At 41.1% G+C, this 13,897-nt stretch overlaps 1 protein-coding gene across 1 annotated transcript in view; it reads right to left on the bottom strand.

Annotated features, from left to right (window-relative positions):
* The window catches only part of robo1 (roundabout, axon guidance receptor, homolog 1 (Drosophila)), a 371,682-nt gene that overhangs the window by 234,455 nt on the left and 123,330 nt on the right, over positions 1–13,897 (bottom strand).

Raw genomic sequence — 13,897 nt, 5'->3', positions numbered from 1 at the left:
TAGTAAGGCAAAGCTTCAGTTGCTCTTACAGATGCTCATCTATCAAAGCTTTACTGAGTGCACTTCAGCACTAGGAGGTCAACTAAGGCCAAAACGAAAACAGTGAAGTCACGAGACACATACATGAGATGATGAAAAGGAGATGCTCATATCAAACAAATGAAACAGGAGACTGTTGATATATAGAACTAACATAACAAGGTGCAGGATTTTGTCTCTTTGACAGTACAAAATATCTAGAAATATCTCAACTAGAATGAAAATACTTGAATATTAAACCACTATTTATATTTTTCAAATGGCTCATTGGGGACATCACATTATCTGACAGCTACCTGGCAGCAGCAGGTCTAAGCATCAAAGATCACAACGTCAGTCTTGTCGCTGATGGTCTTGATTGCTTTTGCAGCCCATGAACAGTTATCAGCATTAATTCCAGTCTGTTTAATAACCAGCTAAAAATTCCTTACAGGAGCTTTAATAATTGATGCATATAAACAAATGAAGTATTTTTAGAACCCTCCTCTCTCCTCTTGGAAACAGGGTATGCCAAAAGCAACATTATACATAGCATGTATATTGCATTTAGGAGGTATGATTTCATGTTGGATCATGGTGATTTTATAGATATTTTGGAGCAATGGGAGCAATTCTAAGCCTTTAATAGAGGAATCTCTTCTTTGAATCGACAGCCAGAAGAAAGAAAAATAATCTTCATGGATGAATGGTTCAATATGAAAATATAAAGTGCCAGACTGAATACATAAAAGAACTGGTAAATACAAAAAAAGGCAAACAAAAGAATAATCCAGAGAGCGTCCCTTTTTACACCCACTCACACATGAAGACATGAAGCAGCGCATGTAGCCAAAGACAAACACAGACACACAAACGAGCAGACAGACTCTGAGGGTTTTCCTGTCTCCTGCTCCCTGATGTAGATGGATGTCCCTGGCTGCTGATCCTGAATCCACATTAGGTCATTACAATAAGCAGCGTGGCCCAACGCGGCCTGCAAAGTGGAGGGAGCGGAGCAGCATGGGAGGACAACTCCTCTCACAGCCTCGTGGGGAAACAACCCTGACACAGTCATCTGTCTTAGTTACACAGGAGTGAGACCTACTGACACACACACACACACACACACGCACACACAGAAAAAGGAAGCCAGCCTCTGCAATCTCTGCTATGTTGTTATGATACTGCATTAAAGGAGCTAATAGAGTGCGTCTGAAAATATTGAAAATATCACAGAGGTTTGGCTGAATATAATGGATGACAAAGGAATCAGACTGTTGGGGGTTGCCGTTTCTTGGGCAGCTGTTTTCAAGGGTGCACCAAGGTAAGATAAAAAACCTCACTTCTCTACAGGTGACCTCTGACCCTGGGCGTCAGGTGAAGGTGATATCAGTCAGTGGAGGGTTGGACCAGGTCAAGATGGAGAAACACACAGAGATGAGATGTCTGGGGAGGAGGGGAGGGAAGAGGGAGGAAAAGGTGGGACAAGGGCGTCACCGCGCTGAGCTCTCACTCAGTCACCCCGGGGCTGCGTGTGTTTACGGAGCTGTCAGTCACGTGGGGCGGCCTCTCTCAGGGGACGCAGGCCACCGGGGCGATGAGAAAATAATAGCTCCTTCTGTCAGAGCTCGGAGGGACAGGGGTCTGATGGACACCGCTGGGAATTAGAGGCAGCCTGCGGGACACATCCCGTCCTACACTTAAACACTAGGAGGATAGACACCCACGCACAGGACACAGAGAAGAGAAAAAACACAGCAGTCACACCAGTGATATCAATATCCATGCTAAGAACCCCCGATGTCTGTTTCATCCTTGTGTGTCTGCGTTATCGTATTGATTTGTCTGAGGTTAAGGTGATGAAAGTCTAAGAACTCTTTGCACCTAAAAAAGCAACAAACAAGGTAATCTGCCTCAAGAGGATGATGCAACATGCTTTCGTTTTAATGAAATGACCTCACCTTTGTTGGTTATGTATATGGTCAAGGACTTGCTGGACACTTCAAAACTAAAACTTGACTAACAAGTGACTTGTAAAATGTTTGCCTCTGAATGAAACCTTTCAAAAACGTCAGTGTCCAGAGGGTGAGTTTACTCTTCCCTATGAATTTTGCTGTCAAATCTGAAGCATCCCAGCATCTTTGAATGCACTAACAAGAGAGATGAAAAGTGCTGCATTCAGCTTAAGATGAGGCAATCCAAACAGAAAAAAATGACAGGCAGTGATTGGATACCTTTTATTCCTCAGAAAATTGTTGTGCCACTGGAAGTAAATACTGCAGACAAATATTTAGAGATCTATGGCTGCTGGGAAAGTAGATCAATCTCAGAAATCATGTTGCGTTATACAAGAAAACACTTGTCAGTGAGTGTGATAAAACCGCTGGTTTGTTTCTAAAGCAAGCAGGGCCTGACGTGCCCCCAACTCCCAATAAGGAGTGCAGTGTAAAGAATTACAGTCACGCTGCATTAAAGAGCCTCAGTATGGCCCCTAGTGATGAGCAGGATTGGAAACCACTGCTCCATCCATAAAATCAGACTTTAAATCAGGCTGAACCACCATTAAAAGGGTTGAAAGATAGCCTAGTGGAGCTCATCATTAGTACAAACACTCAGAAATCATGGGGTAGCATCTGTTTCGTGCACATCCTCCACATCAATGCTAAGAGCAGTAGGCCTCAGGGATGGGGGGGGCTGTTCCCCCGTCCCATACCATGAATAACAATCTCTAGCTCCAGGTAATTAAAGGGGACAAACGATGTTCACAGGGCCGGCCGGCCCATCATTAAGCAAAGCTACTATTGCGTGGGGCATTTGTGTGTACACACTCTTCACACAGGCGTCCAGGAAACATAATGGCCATTGATTTGGAGTGGACAGGAGAGAGCCCATTTCACTATACTACAGATTAATTCATGTATCTGTTTATCTACCTGACTTAATGCAACGCTGCACAGTTGATGCTTTGTTCTCAGCTTCCCCAAATGAAACGTCTGCTGCCTTTGTCTCTGCTGGGGGCTCGGACAAGATCACATGCTCCTCCTCCTGATGACCAGGCCTCCGTTGTAGGTTACCACTGACACCACACACTGCATACACACGTGGAGGTAACAGCTTATGCTCTCAAACTGCTGACATATTCGCAATGATGTATGCGAATGGATTTCTGCAAATATATCATACAAATAAATGTGCAAACACACACATTTGATTTTGTTACAAAATTAGAGCAGCGCTGACATCAGAGACTCAGACAGACTACACACACAGCAGCCTTCTGTGTACTCTTCCTCCTCCGGTTTGGAGTTGGGTATTGACATCAAACAATACGCCTCTGCTGAGCATGCACAAAGTTTGCTGCCATGTTTAAAGATACAGCGTGAGACAAACAGAAGAGTGCAAATAACAGCCAGCTTCCTGAATCTAAGCTAACATGGACACTGCAGAAGTGACCTTGCCTTGTTTTTTGTTCTTGATGGATTTCTTATCCAGCATTGATAATGTGTTTCGCTATATAAAGCACAATATTCATGAAGTTATGCCTGGTAGAGGCAACATGTAGCTCCTGCCAGGACTGATGATTGAAGGATACTGTTCTCAGGAAAAATAACCAAAGCAGTTATTGATCAGCAATTTCAGGAAAACCCGAAAGTGAAAAGTTGGAGCTGGAGGATGAAGAATAAAGGGGAGGACACTGCTTTGATAAGATAAATGTGCCTCTCAGTAGCACTTTGGAACCACATTCCCATATTTCAAGCTCTGTCCAAAGACTGGACAGTCCCAAATCAAAAGACACTTTAAATTCATCGGGAATGAGAAACAGTCCGAGTACAGCTCACAGCCTCCCACTGAGATCCAAGCTGTTTTACAACTTTAAAATCTGCTAAATAATGCAGCACCTTACAGCAAGAAGGACCACAAAATAACAGACCACAGAAATCCAACCAAACACCGGGCAGTGTGTCTGTGTGTCTACCTGCTGATAAGATGTTCAGGGTGTAAAATAGGATAGCAATGGATGTAAAGGGAAACAGATGGGACAAAGTGGTGGTTCAAGTCAAATCTTAATTCTACTTTTTCACTGATACATGCTACATACTCAAACTGATTTTTTTGTGTAGGTCTTAAAAACATAAACTACAACAATACCACATATATTGCATGCCAACATATTTATCTTTATTAGTGTTTTGTTGTATCTAGTTATTTAAAAAATCTCTAAGAAAAGTCATGAGTGGAAGCTAGGTGGCTTAGCCTGCTCATATTAGAATTGATTTCCATCCATTTTCTTAAATATTTCATTTAATCGTCTGATGAGTCAGCAGTTTCCTGATCCTAGGAGTGATCAAGTCCGTAAACAAAAAGGTGATTGCTGCCAGTGTCAGACATGGACTATGATAAACATGGAGGTTGACACAGTTATGTCACATATTGGTTTCTGAGGCAGCGTTGGAGATGATGGTGGACAGACGCCATCTTGGAAATGCTGACTCAACCTAACTTATAACTGATCTAACAAGCAAAGATTTAAAGCTGGGCCAGAATAGCCTTGAGAATAGCTACAACGTGCTCACCTGTCTGTCAGCTTGCAATACTCCTAATTATGAAAGTATATGCACCGCTCTTAACCTTATCTAAATGGATGCAATTTAATAAAAAAAACTAAAGAAATTACACAATCAGACTGTTTTTTGGTTTTTTTTAACCAGACTGTAAACATACATATGTATCTCTGCTGTAATGAATGGGGACTTAGTGGCTGTGAGAGCCAGTCTCAAGTGGACACTTGAGGAACTGCAATCTTTTGCACCTTCTCTTTGGCTTCACTTTTCAACACTGGGGGTTGCCGCTTGGTGTTAGCTGTTTCCTTTTCATGGCTACAGGGGTACAATTTTACCTGAATGTCAACTGCCAATACACGATACTATATGAGGCATAAAACATACAGTGTCTGCTGATTTTATAACCATAAATTGATATTTATTCCAGTTTTAACCTTTGACACATCGTATAATGAAGAATTTTTTATGTTCTGCCCAACATATTGTGGTTTACAGTTTAGACATTATGCATCCACAAAATGATTTTCTGAGCATTTACATTTGTCTGTAAGCTCTTCAATGTAAGTAAGCCCTGTTCATGCTGAGCCGACTCACAGCTTCAGCTTATCGCCCCATGCAGAGCCATGAAGCAGCTTACAGCAGGTGTACAACACAGCCCTGTGGATAGGACAGCAGTCTATCACACAGGCTTACACCCAGTACATTTCCTTTAATGCTAAGTGGCATGCAGCAAAGGATTGCCTCCTATTTTCTGAAATATTTGTTACAGCGAAGCATGCTGCTGAGCATCTTAGTGCCGACTACCACTGATGGAGATGATACTTTCTATCGGGTTGTATTACCCTGAGTTGTGAGGCAGTAAATGCACCGTTATCCTGAGACAAATGATAGAGTACGGCCTCGGACACATTTTCTGTCTCTTTCATTTCACACTTTATGGAGCTGTATATCGGAATTGCATTACAGATTTTAGGACAGAGCAAAAATCCCTCTTCTGTGACGGTTTGTTCATACAGTAAATACAAACAGGAATACATTTACAGCCGAAAATCAGCAATAGTCTCCGTTATTATCTGCTTCCAAATAGCTTTAGACTTATTTCTGCCATAATCCAAACTGGGAAAACTGGAGTGAGTGAAATACATATGAGCTTTCTGCTAGCTATCCAAGCAGCCTCCCTCACATACAGAGTATATTATGATGATTATTTCAGAGCAAACTTCCAGGTACTTAACAGCATTAATCTCCATGTGGTGCTGCAGATTGTCTGTTTGATTTACACAACACTACATCACCTTCAGAGGCAACCAAAGACATCTTAAACCAAGCTTTGATCACCATCTCTCCTTTCTATTTTTCTCTTTCCTCCCCTCTTCTGCCAGCCCTGTTGTTGTACTTCTTGTTGTTGTTGTTGTTGTTGCAGATGAAGTAAGTTATTCTTATCTCAAAGATTATTATTCTACACAAGTCCTGGGAGCATATGAGACTATTTACAACATGACAAATCAACAGAAACTATCTGATTCCAAATGGAAACAATCAACATAATCATGGTTTAACAGTCCCATGTAATGAAAAACACATTATTCCTTGCCTATACATTTATACTTTAGTTATTCTCCAGCCTAGCAACACCGAGAATGTGGAATGTGGAAAAAAGCCTTTAGAGAAAGCATTGCTTCTACAAGGTGTTTTGAATGTGGTCCTTTGGTGATGTAATGACAGGAGCGATTTGCGTAGAACTGCATACAAAAACACTCCCACTCCTCAAGCTATTCCACTTTGTCCTACACTATTGTAGCTTGCTTTAGTATTACAGAATCAAGATGACAAAGGTTAGAGCCAGACATGCCAACTTCTCTGTTGTTGGTTATGAAAACAGCACAAATATTTATATTCTGTTCCGGCACTGGGGGATTAAAGAAAACAGTGGTTGGTTGTTGTTTTTTTAACAACAATGTGATAGGTACAGTTGGTGATAAGTTGTTTGTTTGTGCCAACTACTTCACCTTGGACTGCTTCAACAACAAGGGCCACTACAAAGTTGGGTTTGCTTCAACACTGACCTTCATAAAAGGTTCTTTACCACCAACGGTTCGTGACCCAACAACAGCAGGCCTGCACTGGTAAGTATCAACACTTTGTGATAATAGTTGCAGTTTATTTCAGGAAACATTTGGCTTGGTGCTGGTGTGGGTTCTCCTGGAGCGCTCGCTTCTTACAATATTTAGACAGCCAATCAGCACAGCACCTCAATATTGTGGCATTCACACCCATACAGATCACTGCATAGATAATGAAGTTGAAAACTGAGAGGCTGCAGATCCTACACAGAGGCTGAATTTGCAATATATTTATAACTGAATAGAAAACCTTGCTTAAAAGACAACCAGGACATGACATAAAAAACTAAAGATTGAAATCAGGGTTGTTGTTTGATGATTTTGAAAGGCTTGGTACAACACAAAGTCTGTTTTCAGAATTCTATGAGAAATGGCATTCTTTTAATTTGCAATTTAACCATGGACTCCAATATCCAAATCCAGTTACCACGACCAAATAAAATCAATCAATAAATACAAATATTTAAAAATAAATCCATCTTACCCATATCAGAAAAATCATGTCAGGCAGACATCCTGATAAAGTATTCCACAATCACAAATATGAGTAACATTTATTAAACCTATCATTAACTGAAATATAACCCCTGGCCCTCTCCCAGGGAGACCTCACTTCCTCATGATGTGTCTGGAATACTGTTTAATTAAAGCACAGATCTAAAGCTGATTATTACACTTTTTCGGCTCATTGCATACAGTATGAATAGAGAAAGTAATTAGAAATTGTAATCTGCTTCCAGTGTGACCCCACCTGCGCACCAGTGTCAAAAATCCTACCAGCAAACACACCCTCACTCCCCACAGACATGACTAATTGACTTGCCACCATGGGTGACTGACATGGCATCCAGAGGGCACCATAATGGCCGTGTCATGAGGGAATGATGAGACCTGCCGACAGCTAGCAGCGCTCGACCTTTCGCGTGCGGGGTCGGCTGTCGGAGGGGAAACAGGAGCTCCCTGATGTCGGACCCTCAGCCTCGGGGCTCTGGAGGGAGAGGATGAGCCACAGACGACAGGGGGAGAAACTAGAGGTTTTCAATCAGGCACCCACGCAGGACAGTGATTTCATAGGGGATGGCGTCAGAATGAAAAATAAAAACAATAAAACAGGAATCAATCGTCAGCATCCTGGGGGCATTTTGGAACATCTTGAGAGTAGGGGGGAGAGATGGAGGAGAGTGATGGGAACTTCCTCTATCATTTTCACCTGACATAGGGCTATTATTGTTGTTTTTTCAGTTTCTACACCTCATATGTTTTCTGTACTAGAAATATTTCACATTTTGAGCCCCAGTATCTAGCATTATTTTGATAAATTTGATGCACTATAGCAGTCAATGAGTATTAATGGATATTACTCACCATTGCTGCTACTTCTCAACTGAGCTTACTTTTGTTCTTGAGTTATACCTCTGTTGTTGTGTATTCTAGTGTTAAATTCTTATATTTCAATAACATTTGATGCTCTGTTCTTTTGCTCTTGTCATTCCTGCTTTAATTTTGGAACAATCTGGCACTCGGATTTCCTCCATGATTAATGAAGCTCCATCTGATTTTATTTTCTGAGTCTTCTTGCAAACAGTCATAATTCTGCAGAGCAGTTCTGGCAGATTTATGAAAGAAAAGTCTGTGTGCCTTTCAAAGAATCTTTATTCACACATTAGTTAGTGTTGTTGGTTTTACTCACTGGGTATTAATGCCTTATCAGTGGGCAAAGTCGCCCATTCTACAAACAAAAGAAAGAGCAAGCTGCAAATAAAGTGATTTTCATTTCAGCTATTATTCTCCATGAATGTGCCTCTAATTTCTCATTCATGACTGTTTTGTATCTGATGGCAGTTTTTGGACTTAATTAGTGCCATCTTGATCCAGTGTGAGATGTCATAATGGCCATGACAAAGAAAATGAAAACATTCTGGCATGTGGACCAGATGTGAAGTGAAAAGAAGAGATAAAGCTGCAACAAAACTCCAAAATGTTTTTGTTCAGAAGCATTTTTTTCTTTTCAGTGTAATAAAAGGAACACAAACAAAAGAATGATAGATAAATGAATGTACTGAATTTATGGTAATAAAGCAGAGAGACTGATCAGATCAGTGTACAAAACAAGAATCTTCTTGAACAGGGATATTTTTGGGGGGTAAATTATGATAATGATTTGACAAAAGGGAAAAATCTCAGTTGAAACTCCAAAAATACTCCCACTAAAAGCATAGAAGTTGTGTCTCTAAGTTAAAGTGAAAGCAAATCATTGATCCCAAGAACCACCCAACCACCCCTGCTATCTTTCCATCAATATGTCTAAGGGAGAGAGCAAATGATGAAAAGAAAAATGTTCTTGAAGCTCTCTGCAAAGTGAACCAATCTCAAGTACCACAGTGGCAACCACTGCCAAAACCAGCAAGACTCACACAGGAATGACCACATCATATTCTGGAGCATGTGCAGGAAAAGGCAGTACAAAGCGATGCAACAACAGCAGCATCGGCAGCGTGAGCGACCCTCCACCTGCCAACAGAAATCCTCAAAGGCTTGTTGTAAATCTCAGAAAAGTGCAGAGCGCTGGATTAGAGACAGCAGCCATCATGGAGAGGAGGCTCATCACACACACAGTAGGTGACAGGGACAAAATCTCAGCACCCTGTACATCTGAGGACACATCAAAGACAATAGAAGCTGCTTTGTTTGGAAAAGTGAAATTTGGGAGCAACACATGCAGTGTATATCACTACTATGTGCTGAATCTGAAGGAAATACACAAAAACTGCAACAACACAACGAAGTGAAGTCCTTCAAAAAGCAGGGGCGCTGGTGTTTCTATAACATGTCCTGCTGGCTTCTCACTGAGGGACTCAGGCTTCTGGAATTCCTCCAGAGTTCATCCAAACTGCATCGATTTATTGTCCCTCAGTCCCTGCAGAGATCCTGCTATCGGTGCAGCAAGATAATGCTTTCTGAGGTAACATGCATCCCCCATCCTCATTTTTCTACCCCCCACAAACCATGGATCATTCACTTCATGGATGCTGATAATCCTAAAGCCTCTATATTGTAATTATATTCAGATACTACAAAACTGCGTATGTGCCTTACTCCTGTCTGTCCTCCAGTTGGGAAACTTTCAGCACCACAGACTGGCGGACAGCTCCTCGACAGCAGCATGAGCGTCCTGTCAGTCAGTCTGTCAACAGGCTGCTGTGACAGGTAACACACAAACACACACCTGTGAAATCACTACACAACATGAAGCGATCTGTGAAATGATCGCATGTTTCTACACTGTGACATGACACTCGGGTATAAGAAATCAGATAAGATTACATATTGTGCTGTCTTGCGCAATATGAGGACAGAAGTCTGTCTGCTCCAGCTTTGCGTAAAGGCACCATGCTTTACGCATAGCTGTAGTGTCTTAGTTTGTCTCTATAGTAGAAAGAACGGCAGCCGAGCCTGTATGAATCATACAGACAGCCCTGCGGGGCTTCTCTCCACACCGGCAGAAAGAAACGCGTTCCATTTTCCAACAAACTGCAGCACCACTTGCATCATTCTTCACACACAAAGCAGGCGAAGTGAAATCCAACTTACCTCTCCAAAATGATGCGGTGGCTGCTGCACGTGTGTGTCCCTTAAAAGCAGAAGTGATCCATACCGGCGAGTCCGTAAAACTTTTATTCGCTGCGCGCGCTGTAGAGAGGGAAAACGGTGCAAATGTACAGCTTACAAGTAGTGATCGAGCGACTTGAGAGGACGCCGGTTGTCCCTCTATTTTTAAGAAATAAAAGGAACTAAAGCCCAAACAGTTTCCTTTGATAAAGCGTATCCTTCGGGGTAGAAAAAGAGTATCCTGTGCGGCTATGTAGACCTATGGTGCAGTTCGTGCAGCGGTGGAGAGCCAGCGCATACAGATCTGTCCATGCTTCTCCTGCAGCGAACAGCCGCGTCAGCCTCCCCGGGTCCTAAAGCTGCGCTCAACTAATGACACCGGCATCAGTATCGTGCCGGTCAGACAAGCAGCCTCCTCAGACTGTACGTTTTCCAACATCAGCAATAAATAATATTCCCAAATCTTGTATCCAGAACTCTTATTCAGAATGTGACTGAAACATTGAACCTAAAATTATCTTTCTCTTCTATTGAAGTCATTTAGAGGATTTCTGGCAGGAAACAGTGGAATCAAGCTCTTCCGACTATCTCTCTTCCTTGTCTGATAAGGAATGAGGCTTTGGAAATTGGATAGAAACCCTAGATTTACAGTGCATTTATTAAGAGCAATGAAATTCAGCATCCCACCAACTGGATCAATAACTGTTTTATCACGAAGCGCAGATAAACATCTCGCTAAGCTCTGGAGAATCTGCCCACCTGAACAAAACACCCTCTCAAATACAAGTTTGTAGATGCTGCCTCATCTTGCAAATTTTTGTGTCATGATTTGAATCTCTCTGAACTCACCCACCAGCAGAGCAGCTCACGAGCGCCAGCATTAGATGCCGAGGGCCGTGACAAAGCGTCAATCTGGCTCAATATGAATAGGCTGTATGAGTTTAAAAATGAGATCTCAACCTCCTCATCTTTCTCAGCAATTAAAGTGTGTGTTACTGTAGACATGTCGGCTGGCCCTGTCTATATCAGATCCTATGAGGACACTTCAGAGGTCACCGTACTGAGATGACCTCCACAAATGTTAGTAATCTAATTCTTGCTTAAGGTAAAGGCATTGGCCGTGATTGGTTTACGCTCCTTTCATACACGCATGGCGTCATGTGTACAAAGCGTCAACCAAAGCAGAATATAAAAGGGGGTGTGGCTATTAATGATCTCTGTCTCAGATGTATTACTCGTCTCATGCATTTTAAACAGCTGTGGTTAAACTGTGGTTCAAGGCCATAATGGCTCACCAAATTAAAAGCTGAGCCCACACCAGATTTTCCATTATGCTGCCTGGATGTAGAGTTGCATACATTTTGACAAGTTAAGAGTCTTACACTGTTAAATTTGTAAACGGAAGCAGTGATTTTTAGATTTATTTCACATTAAAGGTTGTAGAAATAGGCTAGTGATCCTCAAAGTTCATCACAAAGGGCTGGATGTGTCAGAGATTTAAGTGTTAACATTCAGAAAGAGACATTTTGGAAGCACAGGTTTGACTCCACATAAATGCAGTTCAAGTCACTTTGTGTTTATCAGCCAGAAATCTGCTTATGGAGATTAAAGAGGAAGTTTTTTTCTGCCTGTGTCAAAATAAAATGTTCCGACAACAAAAGATTCTATTTTGCTTCAAATTGAATTTCTATATTAATGCATTTATGTATTCCATCATCCTCTTGAATCAGTCCATCACTTCATGCATTATGCTTCCTCCCTGTTTGGCTATTCTGTGCCAAGCAATTCTGCACTCAGTATTTCTTATTTATTCCTTTTTTTATAACCTCATGTATTTCTATAAGGGTAAATAAGAATGTAACCTCTCCCCCTGTCAATCATTGCTGAGGCTGTCTTTTTGAAATGGATTGAGAGGATGCTCAGGCTGCTCTTCTTCTCTCTTTGCATCTTAACAGGCCTGTCTGCTGTGGACAGAGAGGGAGAGAGGTCACGTCCAGGGGGAATGGAGAACGCCAATCAGTCCTAATTCTAACCACGAACTCATAATCCCACACGCGGACCTTTGGTCACCTCATCATCTGCAGGTTGCATATGCTGTCTGTTCAGCGGGAGTGCCAACTGTGCGGGTGTTTCATGTCTAAACTGATTTAAATGCATCAATAGATAAGAAGTGCTGTCTGTTCAGTTGTTTAATAACAATTAAGCTTCATTATATTTTAGGCTAATTAGCTTCAAGGTCTTTGTATGGAGGTTAGCATGACAAATGGCTTGCAGTATTGACTTGGACAAGTGCGCACTGCTGAAGTAAAGTGGACTATAACCAATATCACACCAATAAGCAGCACAGGTATAAATGGTGCCGATAGGAACAGTGCTGTTGGTTCACTAAATTTAAATCCACTTTATTTACTATAAAAAAAAAACACTAACAACCAAATGTTGTTTTCTGCTTAGCCACTGGGTGTTTTAGTTTTATTACTTAGTAATAAAAATGAATCCCTTTATGCATTCCAGCTCCATTAATCTTAATAAACCATGATGGTCTGTGATGCTGAGCTGAAATGCTGAAGTTGGGAGAGTACTGGGTGGATTCTTTATATCTTTTAATCTTAGATAGCATTCACTAAAACCTGGATCGGAGAACATACCTGAGATTATGGTTACACTTGGGATGAATTGGTTCAGTGAGAAAGCAAATATATGAACAAAATAAAGTTGTCATAAACTCTTAAATTAAATAACATTAGCACAGAGAGTGGTAGTAGTTAGAGGGATCATGTCTAAAAAAAAGCCTTTAAGTGGTAACTCTGCTACCTTAAAAAAAACATTAAAGTTACACCTGGACCAGGACCTTACTTGCTATAATTGTTGACCACTAGGGGAAAAAGAGCTGCTGAATTTACATACCACATGAATACAATACCCTACTCAAGTAATGAGCTTATTCAGTCCATTATTAGCATTCCTTTAAGCTATGTTTTTGGTCCCCACCAACTAAATCTGACTGAGCTAAGGCCAAACTAAGTTCAGCTGCTAGTCCTTTGGATTGGTCAGGTAGCATGTAGTACTCTTACTAAGGTTTTTCACATGAAAAGCTACCGCCTGCCACATGTGGAGACATGGCTCATAAGAATCTTTATTTGAAAAATCAAGATAATAAACTTAAAGATGATAAGATGCTTAATGGAGCTAAAGTAAACAGAACAGTTAGGTAATATTTATGTTAGTTGCTTGTATTAACTTTACACAAGACAAGGAAGTAGCTTCTGGGTCTGAAAAGTGAAGGCAAAATGGAAAAGTCTTATACTTGCATTATTTCTAAAGTCCAGTAGAGGGTGACTCCATCGGTTATAAAATAAAGTCTTCTTATATGGGAGTATATAGGAATAAACCTCTTCTCACTTATTTAATTTACTCAGTAAACATTTCTGGAGTTAATCGTCTCAATCTTTGATTTAAATAGAGGATCATCTTCATTTTAAATTGCAGTCTCATTTAAAGGTTAATAGAAATTGAAATGCATTTTTTTGGCTGTTTACAACGTGTCCTAGTGGTCTTTTAAACAAGGTTTTGAATTCAGTTGCA

Source organism: Notolabrus celidotus, chromosome 14 (genome assembly GCF_009762535.1).
Source record: "Notolabrus celidotus isolate fNotCel1 chromosome 14, fNotCel1.pri, whole genome shotgun sequence".
NCBI lineage: Eukaryota > Metazoa > Chordata > Actinopteri > Labriformes > Labridae > Notolabrus > Notolabrus celidotus.
This window is presented reverse-complemented; position numbering and strand designations above follow the sequence as displayed.